Source organism: Ptychodera flava, chromosome 7 (genome assembly GCF_041260155.1).
Source record: "Ptychodera flava strain L36383 chromosome 7, AS_Pfla_20210202, whole genome shotgun sequence".
Taxonomy (NCBI): Eukaryota; Metazoa; Hemichordata; class Enteropneusta; family Ptychoderidae; genus Ptychodera; species Ptychodera flava.
The window spans coordinates 30,062,080-30,083,923 of record NC_091934.1 but is presented as its reverse complement, the minus strand read 5'-3'; positions in this window follow the sequence as shown (position 1 = coordinate 30,083,923).

The window sequence follows — 21,844 nt, the reverse complement described above, 5'->3', positions numbered from 1 at the left end:
CATTCGTTAAGCTTGTCATGCCAACTATTCTAAGTAGAAAAGTGAAAATGCATAGTATCGCGTACATTTATTTTGTAAAATTACCCATTGTGTATGACAAAGTTTTACTGTGTATACTTTACAGAAAATCATATAAGCACAAGGTGAATGCTGCAATTGTTGTTACACTAGAAATACCAGTGTTTTTATCCAGTTTTGTGTGCTCATGAATTGAATACAACACTGATGAGGCATATTGGCCATTGCCGTATAGGTCATCTTCAAGGACCCACTTCCAGCTCTATCACCAATTTTGTGGAGCTGAAAGTGCAGATTTCATCACATGCATTTATACTTCAAATGTTTGTTCTTCAATTTGGCTAACTGCATTCTCTGGCCTCTAAGTGATAACATCATTGCTATAACCAAAGAACACATTCTAAGTGGCATATTTTGATCTGTTGTTGTAGTTCACAAACCAATAGTGTAGATTACCATTTACTAGGTAGCAAGTACAGCTGACTGCATTTTTGTGCCTTTGGTAGTCGCTCTAATCTTCTGGCTCTTCAAGCATGGCAGAAAGGAGTCTAAAAAACTATTTGCAGGCTAAAACTGCTAAATTAGTGTTTGACGCTGTTTTTGATTCTTCTCTGCACCAAAAGACAAAATATACAATGGCAGACACAAGCATTATCACTGCATCTTGCAACTCCAGCATTAGTAGAACCTCAACCATGCGGCATATGGTTCCTCTACCTGAGTATTTTCATAGATTTTGGAGTGGTATTTTTCAGCTGCTAAATTCCAGCACTCACATTTTGTGGGGTTTCTGTTAAAAATGTATCTCCTGCCTTATACACTTATACGAGCCTGAAATCTTGGCATTAAAGATCGTATTTTGATTAATTCCTGTGCGCTTTCTTAAGCCTACAATTTTCCCTACTACTGATCCCAAACTCTTTACATAACATATTATACTCTTCAAGTCTCTACAGATTGTCAAGCGCATTAAAGGCCTTGCTTTCCGGTTGTGCCACCATTACCTTGTGTTTCCTAATTGTGACTATAAAGTACACATGGAACGGTAGGAATAATCTAACATGTGGAGGAATAGTTGTTTTGATCAGAAGATCACACAATGAAATTTCATAACCACCTGTCACACAGCAAAATTAAGTATCATCAGCCATTTTATTCGGATCTTCGACTGTAGCGTGCTCGGCCATGGTATTCTTGAAAATATTCCATGAATGAGCTATTGCTTGATATCATTTATGTTATGTAAATCAGAGTTAAATCGGCAAACTCTGAAAGCAATGGCTTAAATCGCATCAAAATACTTCGATTTTAAATAAGCTCATAGATTGAGCACTTCATTTTGTGCATGTTCTCTTGTAAGACTGAAACTCTTTGGGAACCACATCGCTGTACATTACTTAAAATATAAAATTATGATTATGCCGTGAAAGCAAAAACCTAAGTGGCTACTTGTTTAGTCTCCTGACTAATGCGACCACTTTGCTTCACCTGTAACCAATTAATCATTACGTCGTTTCAAGGTTTTCCTGTGGGTGAAATCGTCTATTACAATGACTGTCCTGTGTCTGTGACGTCCTCTGCAAGTTTCAGCAGTATATGCATCCTATTTAAGTAAGATAATATCAGACTCCAACTTAACGGACTGTTTAACAAATGCCTTATTATTTCCAAAGGCCGGACAGATAAAAAATATTAGGGCTACTGTAAGTAAAGCCAACAGAGTAGTGTAAAGTCGACAGGTATACACTGCCTTTCAACAATAGAATTGACAGTGCCAATAATGATAACTATTGGTCTACCCACACCCACTCGTTGTTTGCATTCTTCTATAGCAACAACCCTATACCTTTCATTAGCACATGAACAGGCCCTAATCGCCACCTGTGTGACGTAGAACAGGACTTTGCCTTTCTTTCGATAGGTGATGTCAATTTATTTCCATCAGTATTATAAGCAAATTTTCAGTACACCTAGTGCTTCCTTCGCTACTTCTTACTTAGTCCTGATATGTTTTGTAAAGATGTCCTACGAAAGACAGGGAAATGTTACGGAGGCCTTTTTATTTTTGACGAATGCCGTACTACAGCCATATAATGGCCGTTTTCGTCGACATGTGTTGAGGCGGTTTCCTGCATGAATTAACATAGAGATTAATAAAAAAAGGGAAAATTGCGTGATGTTCAACGGTTTTAGTTTCAATCGAGTTAATTGACGGAAATGTGGAATTTTATTAGAAGACCTCAGCAAACGTTCACTCTAAAATCAGGTAGCAGGGTAACGGAATCTACAAAGGATGTACGTTTAGGCCCTAGGGAAGAAGATAACCCCCCGGCATTAAATGGCACTCCGAATACTACCGACTTACATATGCTCATTGCCTATTGTTTCATATTAACGAGATTTATTGCTGCAATTTACGGCGCGTTCCAGCTCGGCACCAGAGACTTCGGCACATATCCGGATACGGCGGAATTCCCGCATGTTAGATTTTGAAATGCTCCCTAAGACATCCTCTTGTGACTGAGCAAGGAGCAGTATTTAGCTCATGTGTTCACAAAAATTAACTAATGTCGTAGCAATGTCTGACTGTCTGTCCATGTGGTAGTGTGTGTGTGTGTGTCTGTCTTTTTACACGATAACTCAAAAACGCCTGAACGGATTCAAGTCAGATTTCGTAGAAAGTACCATATGCTAATGGTAAGAAGTGATTAGATTTTTGTCAGTATGACTTGCATATTAATGAAGTTATGAAGTATAATTTTTTTCATACAATGGTTTGCTATGGAGACGGTTATGGCAGTGTCGACAGATATAAACAAATACTGCAAAAAGTGTCAGGAAACTTTTGGCAGATGACAATCTCAGAACATTATGGTGATAATGTGAGTGTCATGTCAATTTTCTGCTCCTTTGCATATTTAATGAACTTTTGTTATCAGTGATATAACTCCGACATTCCTTCACCAAATTTTATGATACATGCAACAAATATTGGTCAGATATATATCTAATTGTACTTAGAAGCATTGGGCAGTGTCAAGTTAATAAAAGCTCATTTGCATCTGAAGTTTTGTAATTAGTTTTGTAATTAGTCATATTACGATGTAAGTGCACTAAATTTGATAAAATGTGTTGCAGATACTAATCCGACAGATATCTTACTTTGGTGAAAAGCCTTTGGTAGTGTGAAGTTATTTAAGGGTTCATGGGGCGCATATTTAATGAACTTTGTAATTAGGGGACAACGCCCTATGGGCTTGTCCCCTATTGTATTTTCTCAGGATCACTTCTCTCTTCTTCTTCTCTTCATCTTCATCTTCTTCTTCTTCTTTTTCTTCTTCTTCTTCCTTAATGTTTTTTTCTTCTTGTTCTTCTTCCGCCACCTTGGACAGACGTGCAAAAGAAGGGCTCCTACTGGTGTTTTTCTTCCGGTGAGAAGTGCCATCCTTCGTCATTTATCATCATTTTGTATTGTGAGTAGTGTTAAGTTCTTTTTGGTCTTGTTTCCGGCCCAGTTTCATCTTCGACTAGGTGGATTTCATTCGATTTTATTTTTAGTCATTTGTTAACCCCTGGTCGGCAATAATGCCTCCCGGGAGGACAAGCCATTTCGGAATCTGAACGCAAGCATGCTGTCAGGTGTACTAATATTGAAGGTGTTCCTGTTGAAAGCTATGTTGAAGAGATTGCAAAAAAGTCGGAAGTGAAAATATTATTGCTGCATCTAGAATGAATAAGTCCGTTGTTGTGTTCTTAGCAACACTCGGTAATGTTGAAAGTATTGTTGAATCCAAGTTTGCTTTGTTTGATGAAATAGTCGATGTGGAACACATAGTGAAACCGGCCTCAAAATTAATTCTGTCAAATGTCCCTCCTTTCATTCCTGATGAAGTTTTGGAGGAACTTTTATGGAAACTTGGTAGAGTGTTGGACATTTAAGAGCAATCCCTCTTGGTTGTAAAAATGCTTCGCTGAAGCATGTGAAGTCGTTTAGATGACAAGTTCATGTTTGTTACACAATTAGAACATCAGTGGTGTAATTCAAATCAAATATGATGATCGTTTTTATTCCGTTTACGTTTCTATTGATGAACTGCGTTGTTTTCATTGTGGACTAAAAGGTCATATCCGTAAACGTTGTCCAAACTATAGATCTTCAGAAAACAACGATAATGACACTGAAAATGTTCAAAAAGACAATAATGGTGTGGATGAAAACTCAGGTTTAATGGATGTTGTCGAAAGTGAAGCAAATGCAAATGAAGGTGTCAATCAGCATATCAATACTACAGAAATTAACACCTCAACTTCAAGTAACGCCTCAACGTCAACTCGCTTTGTCGAAAACAATGAGGCACAATCAGAGTCCGCTCACAAAGTCACATCTGTTGATGAAAATTCTGTTGATCAAAGACCTCTCACCAGTAAAAACAGTCAACCCACTGACGCTCAAAAGAAAGACAAAATGTTAACGTCCATGCCGATGAAGACAGGGTACGAACCCCTGCTTCGCCTTCGTATTCTCCGCTCCCCTCTACTCCCGTTTTATCATTCGACCCCCCTTCTTCGTCATCATCTTCACGTATTGAGTCTCAATCACTTGAGTTTCCCGAGACTCCTTTTTCAGATATCAATGTTAATGAGTCTCAGGATTTGTTTATTTCTCAGTCACAGTCTCCAAGAAAAGCTTCTCAAAATCAGCTTATTTGGTCAGGAGTGAAAACATCAAACTCCTTTGATGTTCTCAGCGAAATGTCTGATCATGACAATGAGTCTGTTGCGTCTGAAATGTCTGACTTATCAGAATTTCAAGAAAAGCTACAAATCAAGCCGTCTAATTTGCTTGAGTTTTTAGAAGACATTAAAGGCTCTAAAAATATGATAGAAAAATGTAAAGATTACTGCTCAGATTTTAAAGTTCTCATAAAGTCATTTGCTAACTTACGCAGGTCAGATATTGTCACTAGTCAACAAAAAGTTCGTATCCATAAACTTGTGGCAAAGTTACAACAACATGTTAGACAATGTAAAAGCTTGGCTATTACTAAACATGGGAAGTAAAATCGTTCTTGTTTTGCTTGTCTAGTGATGGCAAGTTTCATTTCTTGGAACGTAAATGGTTGCCGTGATTCTTTGAAACGGTATAACATTTTGTCTTCGTTGAAGTCCAATCATTATGCTGATTTTTATTTTTTACAAGAAACCCATTCTACAGTGGCTAATCAGGCTCAGTGGCAAGTAGTTTGGCGCGCGCCTATTTACTTCCCACATGGTACTAGTAATTCTGCTGGGGTTGCAATGCTGTTTCCGCGAAACAAAAATGTTGATATTGTTTGGGCAAAAAGTGTCGTCCAGGGTCGTCTACTTCATTTGCATATTAAGACGGATGACACTTCCTTTCATTTGCTTAATATTTATGCTCCTTCAAGTGGAGATGATCGTTGTATTTTCTTTGAAAGTCTTCGTAAATTTCTCCTTGATTTTGATCTTGATAATGAAAATATTGTCATAGGGGGCGACTTTAATTGTACTCTTGTTCCTGATTTAGATAGGTCGTCTCATATTGAACCACATTTAAAGTCTTCGCAAGTTTTTTCTTCTCTTGTTCATCGCTGTAAGCTTTCTGATGCCTGGCGTTATTTTCATAAGCAGGCTCAAAATTTTACGTGGCAGAGAGGAGAGCAAAAAAGTCGCATTGATACTTTCTTCATCAACAAGAGGTTGACTTCGAAAATTAAATCTGTGTCTATTGACTCTCCTACTGATTTATCTGATCACTCTCTTGTTTCTCTTGTTTTAACTATGAATTCGAGTGTCAACAAAAATCCAGTTTGGTGTCTCAATACCAGTCTTCTTAACGATGAAAATTACTGTACTTTAATTAAGGAATTCTGGGAAGGTTGGCGTAATGAGAAGGATAGGTTTTCTTCTCTTCAGTCTTGGTGGGATATAGGAAAACAAAAGATTAAAGAATTGAGTCAGCAGTACAGCGCTGAACGAGTTCATCACTTTAAACGTTCAAAACAAAAGCTTATTGAGGAAATTCGTACTTTGGAAACATTGATTCATACTCAGCCTTCTCTGGAAACAAGATATCATCAGCAAAAAGACCTGTTAGACAGTTTTCAGAAACTTGACACCAGAGGTGCAGTTATTCGTTCTCGTTTTCAACAGCTCAATGATTCTGATACTAATTCACAGTTTTTCTTTTCTCTTGAAAAATACAAAGGCTGTCGTAAATCAATTACTCATCTCCAACGTGAAGATCATACAATTACTGAAAATCAGAGAGAAATTCGTCAACTTACTCGTCAGTTTTATCAAAACCTGTTTACTGCTGAGCCTGTTTCGCCCGAAGCACAAAATACTTTGCTTCATGATCTCCTCAATTACCTGCTGACAAAGTTACGCAACTTGATGAACCCATTAGTCTTGACGAGTACACCTTTGCACTCAAGAACATTGCGAATGGTAAAACACCTGGTGTTGATGGCATTCCTTGTGAATTTTATAAAAAATTCTGGTCTCTATTGGGGAACGATTTTCACCAGGTTTTTCAAAAGTCAATTTCCGATGGCCTTCTTCCAACGTCCTGTCGTAGAGCTGTTATCACACTCCTTCCGAAACAAGGTGATAACTCCCTTCTTAAGAACTGGAGACCTATCAGTTTGCTTTGCTCTGATTATAAAATTTTCACTAAAGCTTTATCGCTTCGCTTAAAGCAAGTTTTACAAGATATCATTCATGTAGATCAAAGTTATACTGTTCCAGGCAGACAGATTTTTGACAATATCATTTAATTAGGGATTGCATTCATTTTCATAATGACATGAATCTTCCTCTTGGTATTCTTTCTTTAGATCAGGAAAAAGCTTTTGATCGTGTCAGTCATCATTATCTTTTTCAAACTCTGCATGCGTTTGGGTTTGGTGAAAATTTCATCAATTTTATTAAACTTCTGTATACTCAAACTGATAGTCTTGTTCGTGTTAACAGTTCCCTTACTGCTCCAGTTCAGTTTTCACGTGGTATAAGGCAAGGTTGCTCATTATCGGGGCAGCTGTATGCAATTGTTATTGAACCTCTTTTACACAGAATAAGACAAGATGACAGTATTCAAGGTGTTATGATTCCAAATTCAAGTGATCGTAAATGTAAACTTTCAGCTTATGCTGATGACGTTAATACTCTTGTAACTTGTGATACTGATTTTTTGAGGTTTAAATATTGGTTTTCTGTCTATGAGCATGCCAGTAATGCAAAAATTAACTATCGTAAGTCCCAAGGTCTTTGGGTCGGCTCATGGCGTGGGCGTGCTGATCATCCGCTTGAAATTCTTTGGAATAGTATAGGTCTCAAAGTCCTTGGTACTTATTTAGGTAACAGTAACGAGTATTTTTCAAAAAACTGGAGTGAGTGTGTTACAAAGATTGACAATAAGTTATCTTGGTGGAATAGATATGCTCCTGCTATGTCATTCCAAGGCCGTGTTATCGTTATTAATCAACTTGCTGCAACTAAACTCTTTCACCGTTTAATTTGCCTCTGTCCTCCTGCTTTTATCATTGATGAAATTCAGCACAAATTTCTTGATTTCTTCTGGCAAGGAAAACATTGGTTGCCAAGTCGTACAATTTTTGCTCCATTGAAGTTAGGAGGGCAAAATCTCTTCTTCTTTTTCTTCTTCTTCTTCCGTAATGTTTTTTTCTTCTTGTTCTTCTTCCGCCACCTTGGACAGACGTGCAAAAGAAGGGCTCCTACTGGTGTTTTTCTTCCGGTGAGAAGTGCCATCCTTCGTCATTTATCATCATTTTGTATTGTGAGTAGTGTTAAGTTCTTTTTGGTCTTGTTCCGGCCCAGTTTCATCTTCGACTAGGTGGATTTCATTCGATTTTATTTTTAGTCATTTGTTAACCCCTGGTCGGCAATAATGCCTCCCGGGAGGACAAGCCATTTCGGAATCTGAACGCAAGCATGCTGTCAGGTGTACTAATATTGAAGGTGTTCCTGTTGAAAGCTATGTTGAAGAGATTGCAAAAAAAGTCGGAAGTGAAAATGTTATTGCTGCATCTAGAATGAATAAGTCCGTTTGTGTGTTCTTAGCAACACTCGGTAATGTTGAAAGTATTGTTGAATCCAAGTTTGCTATGTTTGATGAATTAGTCGATGTGGAACACATGGTGAAACCGGCCTCAAAATAAATTCTGTCAAATGTTCCTCCTTTCATTCCTGATGAAGTTTTGGAGGAACATTTATGGAAACTTGGTAGAGTTGTTGGACATATAAGAGCAATCCCTCTTGGTTGTAAAAATGCTTCGCTGAAGCATGTGAAGTCGTTTAGATGACAAGTTCATGTTTTGTTACACAATAAGAACATCAGTGGTGTAATTCAGATCAAATATGATGACCGTTTTTATTCCGTTTACGTATCTATTGATGAACTGCGTTGTTTTCATTGTGGACTATAAGGTCATATCCGTAAACGTTGTCCTAACTATCATGATTATAGATCGTCAGAAAACAACGATAATGACACTGAAAATGTTCAAAAAGACAATAATTGTGTGGATGAAAACTTAGGTTTAATGGATGTTGTTGAAAGTGAAGCAAATGCAAATGAAGGTGTTAATCAGCATATGAATACTACAGAAATTAACACCTCAACTTCAAGTAACGCCTCAATGTCAACTCGCTTTGTTGAAAACAATGAGGCACAATCAGAGTCCGCTCACAAAGTCACATCTGTTGATGAAAATTCTGTAGATCAAAGACCTCTCATCAGTAAAAACAGTCATCCCACTGACGCTGAAGAGAAAGAAAAAGGTGTTAACGTCCATGCCGATGAAGACAGGGTACGAACCCCTGCTTCGCCTTCGTATTCTCCGCTCCCTCTACTCTTTTTTTATCATTCGACCCCCTTCAGCGTCATCATCTTCACTTATTCAGTCCCAGTCACTTGAGTTTCCTGAGACTCCTTTTTCAGATATCAATGTAAATCAGTCTCAGGATTTGTTTATTATCTCAGTCAGAGTCTCCAAGAAAAGTTTCTCAAAATCAGCTTATTTGGTCAGGAGTAAAAACATCAAACTCCTTTGATGTTCTCAGTGAAATGTCTGATCATGACAATGAGTCTGTTGCGTCTGAAATTTCTGACTTATCAGAATTTCAAGAAAAGCTACAAATCAAGCCATTTCATTTGCTTGAGTTTTTAGAAGACATTAAAGGCTCTAAAAATATGATAGAAAAATGTAAAGATTACTGCTCAGATTTTAAAGTTCTCATAAAGTCATTTGCTAACTTACGCAGGTCAGATATTGTCACTAGTCAACAAAAAGTTCGTATCCATAAACTTGTGGCAAAGTTACAACAACATGTTAGACAATGTAAAAGCTTGGCTATTACTAAACATGGGAAGTAAAATCGTTCTTGTTTTTGCTTGTCTAGTGATGGCAAGTTTCATTTCTTGGAACGTAAATGGTTGCCATGATTCTTTGAAACAGTATAACATTTTGGCTTTGTTGAAGTCTAATCACTATGCTGATTTTTATTTTTTTACAAGAAACCCATTCTACAGTGGCTAATCAGGCTCAGTGGCAAGTAGTTTGGCGTGCGCCTATTTATTTCCCACATGGTACTAGTAATTCTGCTGGGGTTGCAGTGCTGTTTCCGCGAAACAAAAATGTTGATGTTGTTTCTGTAAAATCACGACATTAGCTAATTTTTTGTGAACACATGAGCTAAATACTGCTCCTTGCTCAGTCACGAAGAGTCTTAGGGAGCATTTCAAAATCTAACATGCGGGAATTCCGCCGTATCCGGATATGTGCCGAAGTCTCTGGTGCCGAGCTGGAACGCGCCGTAAATTGCAGCAATAAATCTCGTTAATATGAAACAATAGGCAATGAGCATATGTGAGTTGGCAGTTATTCGGAGTGCCATTAATGCCGGGGGGCTATCTTCTTCCCTAGGGCCTAAACGTACATCCTTTGTAGATTCCGTTACCCTGCTACCCGATTTTACAGTGAACGTTAGCTGAGGTCTTCTAATAAAATTCCACATTTCCGTCAATTAACTCGATTGACACTAAACCGTTGAACATCACGCAATTTTCTTTTTTTTATTAATCTCTATGTTAATTCATGCAGGAAACCGCCTCAACACATGTCGACGAAAACGGCCATAATATGGCTTTAGTAAGGCATTCGTAAAAAATAAAAGGGCTCCGTAACATTTCCCTGTCTTTCGTAGGACATCTTTACAAAACATATCAGGACTAAGTAAGAAGTAGCGCAAGAAGCACTAGGTGTACTGAAAATTTGCTTATAATACTTATGGAAATAAAATTGACATCACCTATCGAAAGAAAGGCAAAGTTATTAAACAAAATTTTACACGAGACTCTTGTGTTCATTATGCTGTAAGCATAGACGAACTAACCAACATCGGAATAGTAGCAAATAAACTTGTATCTCTGATAAACACATGCAGCTGAGTTTGTCTTTATAGGACGTGTTTGAGCACCGGCCATAGCTAGTCACGGGAACAGTCCAAATGTAGCTTATTTTTTCAGAATCCATTACTGAAAATGTCGGTAAAGTCTCCAGCTGATAATGATGCCACATATTTGTACAGTATGAACTAATGTGGTATCCAGCGATTAGTGATCCAGCCAGTTAAACGGCAATGTGAAACTCGGCTCAATATAGAGAATGAATATTGCCCCAGATGAAAACTGGCCGTATATTGCAAGTAGTAAACACTAAGGGCAATAATGATAACTACCTGCATACTCTTCGCCTATTTTTGTCATCACTTACACAAGCGACAATTAGTCATAAACATTTCACAGTCCGATATTTGGTTTTGAATATTCAATTGACCTGTCCAGCAACGTAGTCTCTCTGTGAAGAAGTATTTTGATTCAGATTCAGATATCTGAACCTGAAGATGACCAGCTTCGTACCTCGCGAGTTATTTTCTATGACAGAGTTGGAATGTCAGTCAAGGGCTGAATTTGCTTGGTAACCATGGATACTGGCGGTTCTTTCTGAGAATTGCATGCAACGTTCTCATGCATAATGCTCCCTTGTACCTTGGTTGGACTTTTGCTTTCTCGGAGAAATAAAAAACGGCTACCAATCACACGATTCAGTCACGTGACGTTGTAAATTTTGATACGCTTATCTGTTAATCTTTACACATATGCGACAAAACTAGGGTCACTGTCTTTGGGTCATGATCCTTTACAAGGAGACATCTACGATGCATCTGTTGCAGAATTTTTACCAGTTTTGAGAACTTTTAAACCTACGTGGAAGACAGTAATCTCGAGTTGTCTCAGATTTAGATCTTTTGCTAAGTCCGTAAAAACAATGTGTCATTAGTGTACTGCCGCAGTTCGCAAAACAAGTATTTGCGAAATGTACATGTTCCTTTACGAGTTGTTTTATTTAATCACACATTTCGAAAAAGCGGCCGAGAGACACCTTGGCACTCAAACCGACCGTTGTTATGAATTTCTCTGAATTCAATTCGTAGCCATGAGGGGATTGGTCGGCACAAACGATGTATCTAACCTAATCCCCTGAACGCGGAAAATTTCCACGTTACCGAATTAATGGCGTATGACTCCCCGAGAGTAAATGCACTACCAATCAAGTAGAACTAAATATCACAAGGTTTGTGAACTATGACACCACCCGTGATACTTGTGGAACCATCACAGATTGACAGTCAGTTCACACCTAAAGTAAGGTATCTTTTCATATTAAAAAGATTTCAAACCTACAGCGTTTGTGCCTGGGAATCTGGGCATGGCATAACACATGCGTTCCGGGCACCAATTCAACTGTTAGTAAAACAGTATAGCACCTCGTCTTGTCTTTCAGTGATATATTGAAGCATTTTTTCTGAAACCAATTTTGCATTAAGGAGTTTCGTTTGTGGGGGAGGGGGTTGACACCAAAATTAAGGAATCGAATGCGTCAGCTTTTATTATCGATGACCCTTTATGCTGCCTACATAAAAACACTGGCATATCCGAAAAATACGCTGCGCGTGTCTGGTTCTGACACCATTTCCCTTTAAAGTTCAACGTTTTTAGAACTAGAGACAATAAACTTAAATACTGTTGCAATTTATGGTGCAAAGGCATACATTTACAGTTCTCTTTGGTAAAAGATCAGCGAAATGTCGACTTTGGTATCAACAGTTTCCAAATTGTTGAATGCACTTTAGGCAAACAACGTGTATAAGAAGTAATGATGTCGTTACTTTAAAACGAGACAAGATTAATTTATGTTACTTTGACCATAGTATCGGCTTCAGTCTGATTTTCTGATCGGTAACTGCGCCGGCTAATTATGTTTAAGACAAAATAAATATTTCAAAGCATAGAAACTACTCGATAAATTGATAGTATGATCCAGCAAGTATCGAATATATTCAACCAGTGAGTCTCTCAAATGGAGAACTTTTGAATTGCACTTATCAAAACTATCTGCATGGTCTGTATAAAGACAGGTTAATCTGTAAAAATTAGAATGATGATTTTGAGAGAACATCGATAGCGTTCAAAACCAAATATCATGCGACTGTGAATCTTTTTTGGTAGACACTTGTCTAGGTAAAAGAGATACACAAAGTCGAACAATATATTACTCCAAAGTGATAGCAGTGTCAAATATTCAGATTTGATAAAATTCTTTAATATTTACTCTATATGTATAATATCTTGCTGGTACACGTAGTTCACATATTTTTTTAAAACATACCTTTATGAAATATTATACGGAAATAGTATACAGATATAGTATAATTCTGAGAGCATTTTCATTATAACTCTAAGCGCTATTGCGCTTAATCAAGGCCAATATTCGAATTCCGAATTTTTAACTATCGAACTCCACATTTTCAACTTTCGAACTCCCAATTTTCAACTTTCGAACTCCACATTTTCAACTTTCGAACTCCCAATTTTCAACTTTCGAACTCCACACATTCAACTTTCGAACTCAACATTTAACTATCGAACTCCCAATTTTCAACTATCGAACTCTACATTTTCAACATTCGAACTCCACATTTCAACTTTCGAACTCCACATTTTAACTTTCGAACTCCACATTTTAACTTTCGAACTCCGCATTTTGGATTCGTATTCCCACTTTTTAACTATCAAAATCATAGGTCCCCCTAGACCAATAGCCAGCGAACACAAGCCAAATGAGCATACATATAGTCAAATACGACTTTAAAAAATCGTCGGTGTCATTTTACATGAAACTACTTATCACTTTGTTAGGGAGTCCCAAACACATGGTGACCTCGCAGTTAATTTTGAACATGGACGACACCGAGTTCGTTCATGACCACGTCAGTGGTAGTTTGTCTAGGCTGCTACTTGACCTTGACCAGCCCGACAGACGGGAGATGTGTCACGTAGGTGTGAGAGTCTTGTTAGACTTTTGTCACAGTTAAGTGGCATTGGAATGTGTAGTGAGCGTATTGTCCAGCTAGTGCAAGCCGCTCAACGTGAAATACATGATGTTGAACATAGTGGTCACGGTGTAATAAAGGGAAAGTGGCTTCACACATCAGCCATCTCGTCTTGTATGTGCTTTGGTGTGTTTAGTGTCTGAGTTGTGTTTTGGCTGTTAGTGTGGAAATTAACAAGCGAGTCGTTAATTTTAAAATAAGCCATGGCGAGCCACGCACGCATGCTCTTGTCATTAGACGACATGATAGCGACCGAATTAAGTGATGGCGGAGGTCGGCGGTAAATCTTGAAGTTATAGCATCACAAGTGTTTCCGGTTCATATTTTTGGACCCTCTAGAACATCACATAAGAATAACTCTAAAACTCCGAAACGTCATGTGACGTATCTATGACGTGTTCTGACGTAGTATAGCCCAGAAGGAAAAACGTGGGTAACTACAATGAAGCAAGCTACGGATGTCTAGGGAGAATACGAATCCCAAATGTTGAGTTCGAAAGTTGAAAATGTGGAGTTCGAAAGTTGAAAATGTGGAGTTCGAAAGTTGAAAATGTGGAGTTCGAAAGTTGAAAATGTTGAGTTCGATAGTTGAAAATTGGGAGTTTGAATGTTGAATGTTGAGTTCGATAGTTGAAAATGTTGAGTTCGATAGTTGAATGTTGAGTTCGATAGTTGAAAATTGGGAGTTTGAATGTTGAATGTTGAGTTCGATAGTTGAAAATGTGGAGTTCGAAAGTTGAAAATGGGGAATAGGAATCCCAAATGTTGAGTTCGATAGTTGAATGTTGAGTTCGATAGTTGAAAATTGGGAGTTTGAATGTTGAATGTTGAGTTCGATAGTTGAAAATTGGGAGTTTGAATGTTGAATGTTGAGTTCGATAGTTGAAAATTGGGAGTTCGAATATTGGCCTTGATTACGCGCCCTACTCAGCGCCACTGAGCATTGTTTTAACTTTGGATATTTGGCGCTATACAAATTTTCTAGATAGATAGATAGATAGATAGATAGATATACAGTTTTCCACTTTACCTTTTGTATTCAAAAGCAAATCGTATAAGTTTTCGATGACAGAAGTTCAGCAGAGTTCCGTGCCAGGGTAAGGCAGCTCTAAATTGACTGACAAGCTAAGCTCAAAAATTAAGCATATGTCATACATAATGACAGTAGTCCAGTCCCTTGCCGGAGTATTTTTTGCGTGCGGGATATTTGGCCTTTGCCCATACAACATAAATTTTTGTATTGGTGATTTATGTCAATAGATACAAACCCGAATAGGTATAATTATGATAGCCACACGAAAAAAAGCTGAAGGTGTTTTAGACTAAAATATTTATTCAGGACAAGTAATTCCGCCAGTTCCCTCAACCTAAATCTACATTTTTTATATTTTAATTTGTGATATGTAATATTTGACTGTTTATCTTACCCACTAGTTTCACCAGAAAGAGAGAGACAAATATAAAGACAGACAGACAGACAGACAGACAGAGACAGACAGGCAGACAGAGACAGACGCAGAGACACAGAGACAGACAGAGAGACAGAAAGAATGGAGATAGAACAGACAGACAGACAGACAGACAGACAGACAGTAAGAGAAAGACAGAAACATACAAGAGGGGGATAGAGAGAAGGGAATATATAGTAAGACAGAGACAAAGCCAGAAGACACAGACAATGAGATAGATAGAAATAGAGGTGTAACAATAGAGACAGAGACAATGTATATTGTGTTAAACAATGAAAAGAAACCTAGAAAAGGAGACCAGGTGATACCATTTGATACTCTCGTCAAAGAGAAAACACGTTTTTCCTTCTTTTCTTCTCTGAGGAAGTTACTCTATATTTAGATATTACTCCATATTATTTTCCCTCGTTAGGTAAACGAAAATACAAGTGACGTAAGGATTGTGTCACAACTCGTCTACGACTCCTGGCGGCACGGTCGTTACGTCAAGAGTACTTTCCGAGCTGAAAGAAGAAAACCATTGGACGATAACATACTTATCACATGCACAAGGCAATAATTTGTTATTTTTTTGCAAAATAAAAGACGTTTTCCATAAAAATTCCGCGTTTAAACTTCTAAATGAATTTGAAAATTAAATCAATACGCCGTGGGCGAGTTGTTGAGCATTCTAGTCGTCAGTCACGTGAGCGAGGAACACTGTACTTATGTCTGATTACAGAGCAAATGCCAGCTGACCTCACACATCACGTACTTTCCGCATAATACGTGATTTCAGATATAGCATTGGCTTAGAAATTTAACTCGGAAAACGTTAATTTACGTTTCGTGAGAAAAAAATCGGCTGAATCTCAACAGCGTGAACACTATGTAACGTGTTGCTACAGGTTATACCATTTGATATGCTTGTCAAACAGAAAACTAGATAATGCTAGATATAATGCACTACCCTTGTGGCTATGAATGGCAGCCTACTGTAATGCGACCAGCTTGGAGTTTGTGTTTTCGAAAATTATTGACATTAGTCCCTTCGGAATCTAAGAGCGTTACACATCGTCCTGATTATTATTGTCGTAGTCTATGAAAATATTGATATCGTTACACTACTTTTGAGGCTTAGCGTGCGGCTGGCCTTACAGACGAAACTGCATGTTTACCGCATGAAAGTCCTCTGTGTGTCGAAAGTTAAGGCGGCGGTGGGGTCTATACGGATTCGAACCCTATATCGCTAACGAAACTAACGCGGAAAGGCTCAACATTTCTCAAGTGGATGTATTTTGTCACACTCTAAACACAATGACTGATTTCATAACTGTCACGTCAGACGAATTTGATCACGGGAGAATACGGGCTTTCATGTTGTTTGTTTACATTGACGAGCCTATCGAAGATCGACGCAAACAAAATCCAGACACATTACAATTTATGACATACACGCTGGTTGACGTGACAAAGAACGACCAGAGTATAAATCCCGATACTCTCTGTTCAGATACACAAAGACAACAAACTTGACTTATGCATGTGATAAGGTTTATTATTTCTTCAGCTTATACAATATATATGGCAATAACCGGAATGTAATTATAGTTCTTATTGTATGGTTTGCTTTTTTTACCTATGCATGACATTTGGCATTAAACTACGAAGTAGTGTATTTATGACGGTCAAATGGCAGAGGAGCTTCAAGTGTATTTTATTATAAATATATCCGCCTCTATCGTTTATCGTTGGGACCACTTCCGCAAACACGATTATATTTCATATCTGTAACAAAATTGTTCGACTTACTGTCTATTAGGGCCAGAGAGAGAGAGAGAGAGAGAGAGAGAGAGAGAGAGAGAGAGAGAGAGAGAGAGAGAGAGAGAGAGAGAGAGAGAGAGAGAGAGAGAGAGAGAGAGAGAGACAGACAGACGGACAGACAGACAGACAGACAGACAGACAGACAGACAGAGACAGACAGAAACAGACAGAGACAGACAGACAGAGACAGACAGACAGACACACATACACACAGACACACACAGACACACACAGACAGAGACAGATACAGGGAGAGACAGACACACAGCCAGAGACAGACAGAGACAGACAGACAGAGACAGAAACAGGCAGAGACACAGAGAGAGGCAGAGAGAGACAGAGAGAGTGGAGATAGGACAGACAGACAGACAGACAGATAGACAGAGACAATAGACAGACAGAAATGGGAAGACAGAGACATGCAAAACAGGGGTATAGAGAGAAGGGAACATATAGTAAGACAGAGACAAAGCCAGAAGACACAGACAATGCGATAGAAATAGAGGTGTAACAATAGAGACAGAGAGACAGAGACAATGAACATATGTTAAACAATGAAAAGAAACCTAGAAAAGGAGACCATTTATACCATTTGATATGCTTGTCAAACAGAAAACACGTTTTTTCTTTTTTCTTCTCTGAGGAAGTTACTCTATATTTAATATTACTCCATATTATTTCCCCTCCTTCGGTAAACAAAATTACAAGTGACGTAAGGATTGTGTCAAACTCGTCTACGACTCCTGGTGACACGGTCGTTACGTCACGAGTATTGTCCGAGCTGAAAGAAGAAAACTATTTGGCGATAACATACTTATCATATGCACAAGCAATAATTCATTATTTTTTGTAAAATGAAAGGAGATTTCCACAAAAATTCCACGTTTAAACTTCTAAATGAATTTTAAAATTAAATTAAATTTGCCGTGGGCGAGTTGTCGAGCATTCTAGTCGTCACTCACGTGAGCGAGGAACACTGTACTTGTTTGATTACAGAGCAAATGCGAGATGACCTCACACAACACGTACTTTCCGCATAATACGTGTTTTCAAATATAGCATTGGCCTAGAAATTTAACTCGGAAGAAGTTAATTTACTTTTCGTGAGCAAAAATCGGCTGAATCTCAACAGCGTGAACACTTTGTAACGTCACGCTAGATAGTATGCACTACCCTTGTGGCAATGAATAGCAGCCTACTGTAATGCGGCCGGCTTGGAGTTTGTTGCTTTCGAAAATTATTCACGTTAGTCCTTCGGAATCTAAGAGCGTTACACATCGCCCTGATTTATTATTGTCGTAGTCTATGAAAAAATTGATTTCGTTACACTACATTTGAGGCTTAGCGTGCGGCTGGCCTTACAGATGAAACTGCATGTTTACCGCATGAAAGTTCTCTGTGCGTCGAAAATTAAGGCGGCGGTGGGGTCTATACTGATACGAACCCCCATATCGCTAACAAAACTAACGCGGAAAGGCTCACAATTTCTTAAGTGGATGTATTTTTTTCACACTCTAAAACACAATGACTGATTTTCACAAATTGTCACGTCAGACGAATTTTGATCACGGGAGAAATACGGGCTGTCATGTTGTTTGTTAACATTGACGGGCTTATCGAAGATCGACGCAAACAAAATCCAGACACATAACAATTTATGACATAGCCGCTGGTTGACGTGACGAAGTACGACCAGAGTCAATAAATCCCGATACTCTCTGTTCGGAAACTTCAGCTTATACAATATATATGGCAATAACCGGCAATGTAGTTATAGTTCTTTTTTATGGTTTGTTTTTGACACCTATGCATGACATTTGTCATTAAACCATGAAGTAAGTGCATTCATGACTGTCAAATGTCATAGGAGCTTCAAGCGTATTTTATTATAAATATATTTCCGCATCTGTTTGTTCATCCATGGGGTACTTCCGCAAAGACGATTAATATTCATATCAGTAACACAATTGTTCGACTTACTGTCTATTAGGGCCAGAAAAAGAGAGAGAGAGAGAGAGAGAGAGAGAGAGAGAGAGAGAGAGAGAGAGAGAGAGAGAGAGAGAGAGAGAGAGAGAGACAGACAGAGACAGAGACAGACAGACAGACAGACAGACAGACAGACAGACAGACAGACAGAGACAGACAGACATACAGACAGAGACATACAGATGACAGACAGACAGACAGACAGACAGACAGTCGGACAGACAGTCATAGTCACAGAAAAACAGAGATAGTGAGAGGTAGAGATACATAGAGAGAGACAGAGAGAGACACAGAGAGACACAGAAAGACAGAGAGAATGAAGATAAAACAGACAGACAGACAGATAGGACAGACCATACCATAGAAATAGAGAGGTAACAATACAGGCAGAGAGACAGGGACAAAGCAAATCAGGCGAAAGAGACAGCATGTTAACAATGAAAAGGAACCTTTGAAAGGAGACAATGCGTTACGATTTAATACACACGTCCTCTTCTATGACATATATTATTTTTACATGGTTTATTCGTTTCTTCAGTTGATGCAAGAAATATTGCATACTACAAAAAATACAATTAGGGCTCTGTTTGTATTCTTTCTTAGTGTAACATATACATGACATTGGGCATTAAATCAGGAAAATTTGTATTCATGACAGTCACTTGGTATAAGATTTTAAGGGGTTTTCGTAATAAATGCACATGTTCATCATATGCCGACAGCCAAAACAACAACTTTAATTTTTTAAGAATATTACTATCGTTTAAATTACCGGCTATTTTGTGTGAGAGAGAGAGAGAGAGAGAGAGAGAGAGAGAGAGAGAGAGAGAGAGAGAGAGAGAGAGAGAGAGAGAGAGAGAGAGAGAGAGAGAGAGAGAGAGAGAGACACACACACACAGACAGAGACAGAGACACAGAGAGAGACAGAGAGTAACAGAGAGAGAAAGAGAGTGGATATAGGAGAGACAGACAGACAGACAGACAGACAGACAGACAGATAGGACAGACCATGCCATAGAAATAGAGAGGTAACAAAACAGGCAGAGAGAGAGCGACAAAGAAAATCAGGTGAAACAGACAGCATGTAGAACAATGAAGTAGAACCTCGGAAAGGAGACCAGGCGTTACGATTTAAAAACACCATCAAACAGAAAACAGGTTTCCTCTCCTGTTCTTTGACATAGATTACATGGCTTATAATTTCTCCAGTTTATGCAAGAAATATTGAATACATAAAATACAATTAGGGTTCTGTTTGTATGGTTTCTTTGTGTAACCTATACATGACATGGGCATTAAATCGAGAAAATCTGGTATTCATGACGGTCACTTGGTATAAGAGCTTAATGTGTTTTTTTTTTTGTAATAAATGCATTTGTTCACCATATGCCGACCATTAAAAACGACAACTTAATTTTTTTTAATATTACTATCGTGTAACTTACCGGCTATTTTTGTGAAGAGAGAGAGAGAGAGAGAGAGAGAGAGAGAGAGAGAGAGAGAGAGAGAGAGAGAGAGAGAGAGAGAGAGAGAGAGAGAGAGAGAGAGAGAGAGGAGAGAGAGAGAGAGAGAGAGAGAGAGGAGAGAGAGAGCGAAACAGAGACAGACAGAGACAGAGACAGACAGACAGACAGACAGACAGACAGACAGACAGACAGACAGACAGACAGACAGACAGACAGAGTGAGAGGTAGAGTGAGAGGTAGAGACAGACACAGACAGACAGACAGACAGAGAAAGAGAGAAAGGGACAGAGAGAGACAGATAGTGGAGATAGGACAGACAGACAGACAGACAGACAGACAGACAGACAGACAGACAGACAGTCAGACAGATAGATAAGACAGATCATGCCGTAGAAATAGAGAGGTAGCAATACAGCAGAGAGACAGGGACAAAGAAAATCAGGTGAACAGAAAGCTTGTTAAACAATGAAAAGGAACGTCGGAAAGGAGATCACTATTTAATCCCACGTCAAACAGAAAACAAGTGTTCCCTTTTCTTCTTCTCTGAGATAGATTATGCCCACTACTAAAAACAACAACTCTATATTTTTATGATCGTTACTACAGTTGAACTTACCGGCTACGAGAGAGAGAGAGAGAGAGAGAGAGAGAGAGAGAGAGAGAGAGAGAGAGAGAGAGAGAGAGAGAGAGAGAGAGAGAGAGAGAGAGAGAGAGAGAGAGAGAGAGAGAGAGAGAGAAACAGACAGACAGACAGACAGACAGTTAGGCAGACAGACAGTTAGGCAGACAGACAGACAGAGAGACACACAACAGACAGAGAGACATACATAAGACAGACAAACCATGCGATTGTAACAGAGAGGTAACAATGCGGAAGAGAAACGGTGAGAAAGGGAATCAGGAAAACCAGGCAGAGTGTTTTACAATGAAAAGAAACTTTGAAAGGAGACTAGGCTTTACGATTTAATACACACGTCAACCAGAAACATGTTTCTGGTCTTTTCTCTGAGACATTGACTCTACATAGTGTATTATTTCTTTAGATTATGCAGGATGTTTTGCAATAAATATCCTTACAATTTACCAATACATGACGTTTGGCATTAATCTAGGAAAATTTGTGTTCATGACGGTCACTTGGTATAAGGGCTTAAAGACTTTGTTGTCATATTTATTTGTGCATTTTATGCCTACTTCTAAGAACAACAATGTCAATTTGTATATATACTTTAACGTACCCGCTATTGAGATAAAACAAATGCAGAGAGAGAGAAAGAGAGAGAGAAGGAGAGAGAGAGAAAAAGAGAGAGAGAGGTGGGAAATAGACAGACAAAGCGATGTAAAAGAGAGGTAACAATACAGACAGAGGGCCGAGGAGAAAGAGGATCAGACAAAACAGGCAGAGTGTTTTACAAACCTCGAAAGGAAAGTAGGCATTATGATTTAAATCAGAGGTCAAACAGAAAACATTTTTTATCTCTGAGAAAATTACTCTACATGGTGTATTATTCTTTAAGTCATGAAGGATGTTTGACAATAAACAGCATTACAATTTACCAATATATGACATTGGTCATTAAACTAGGAAAACGTATGTTCATGACG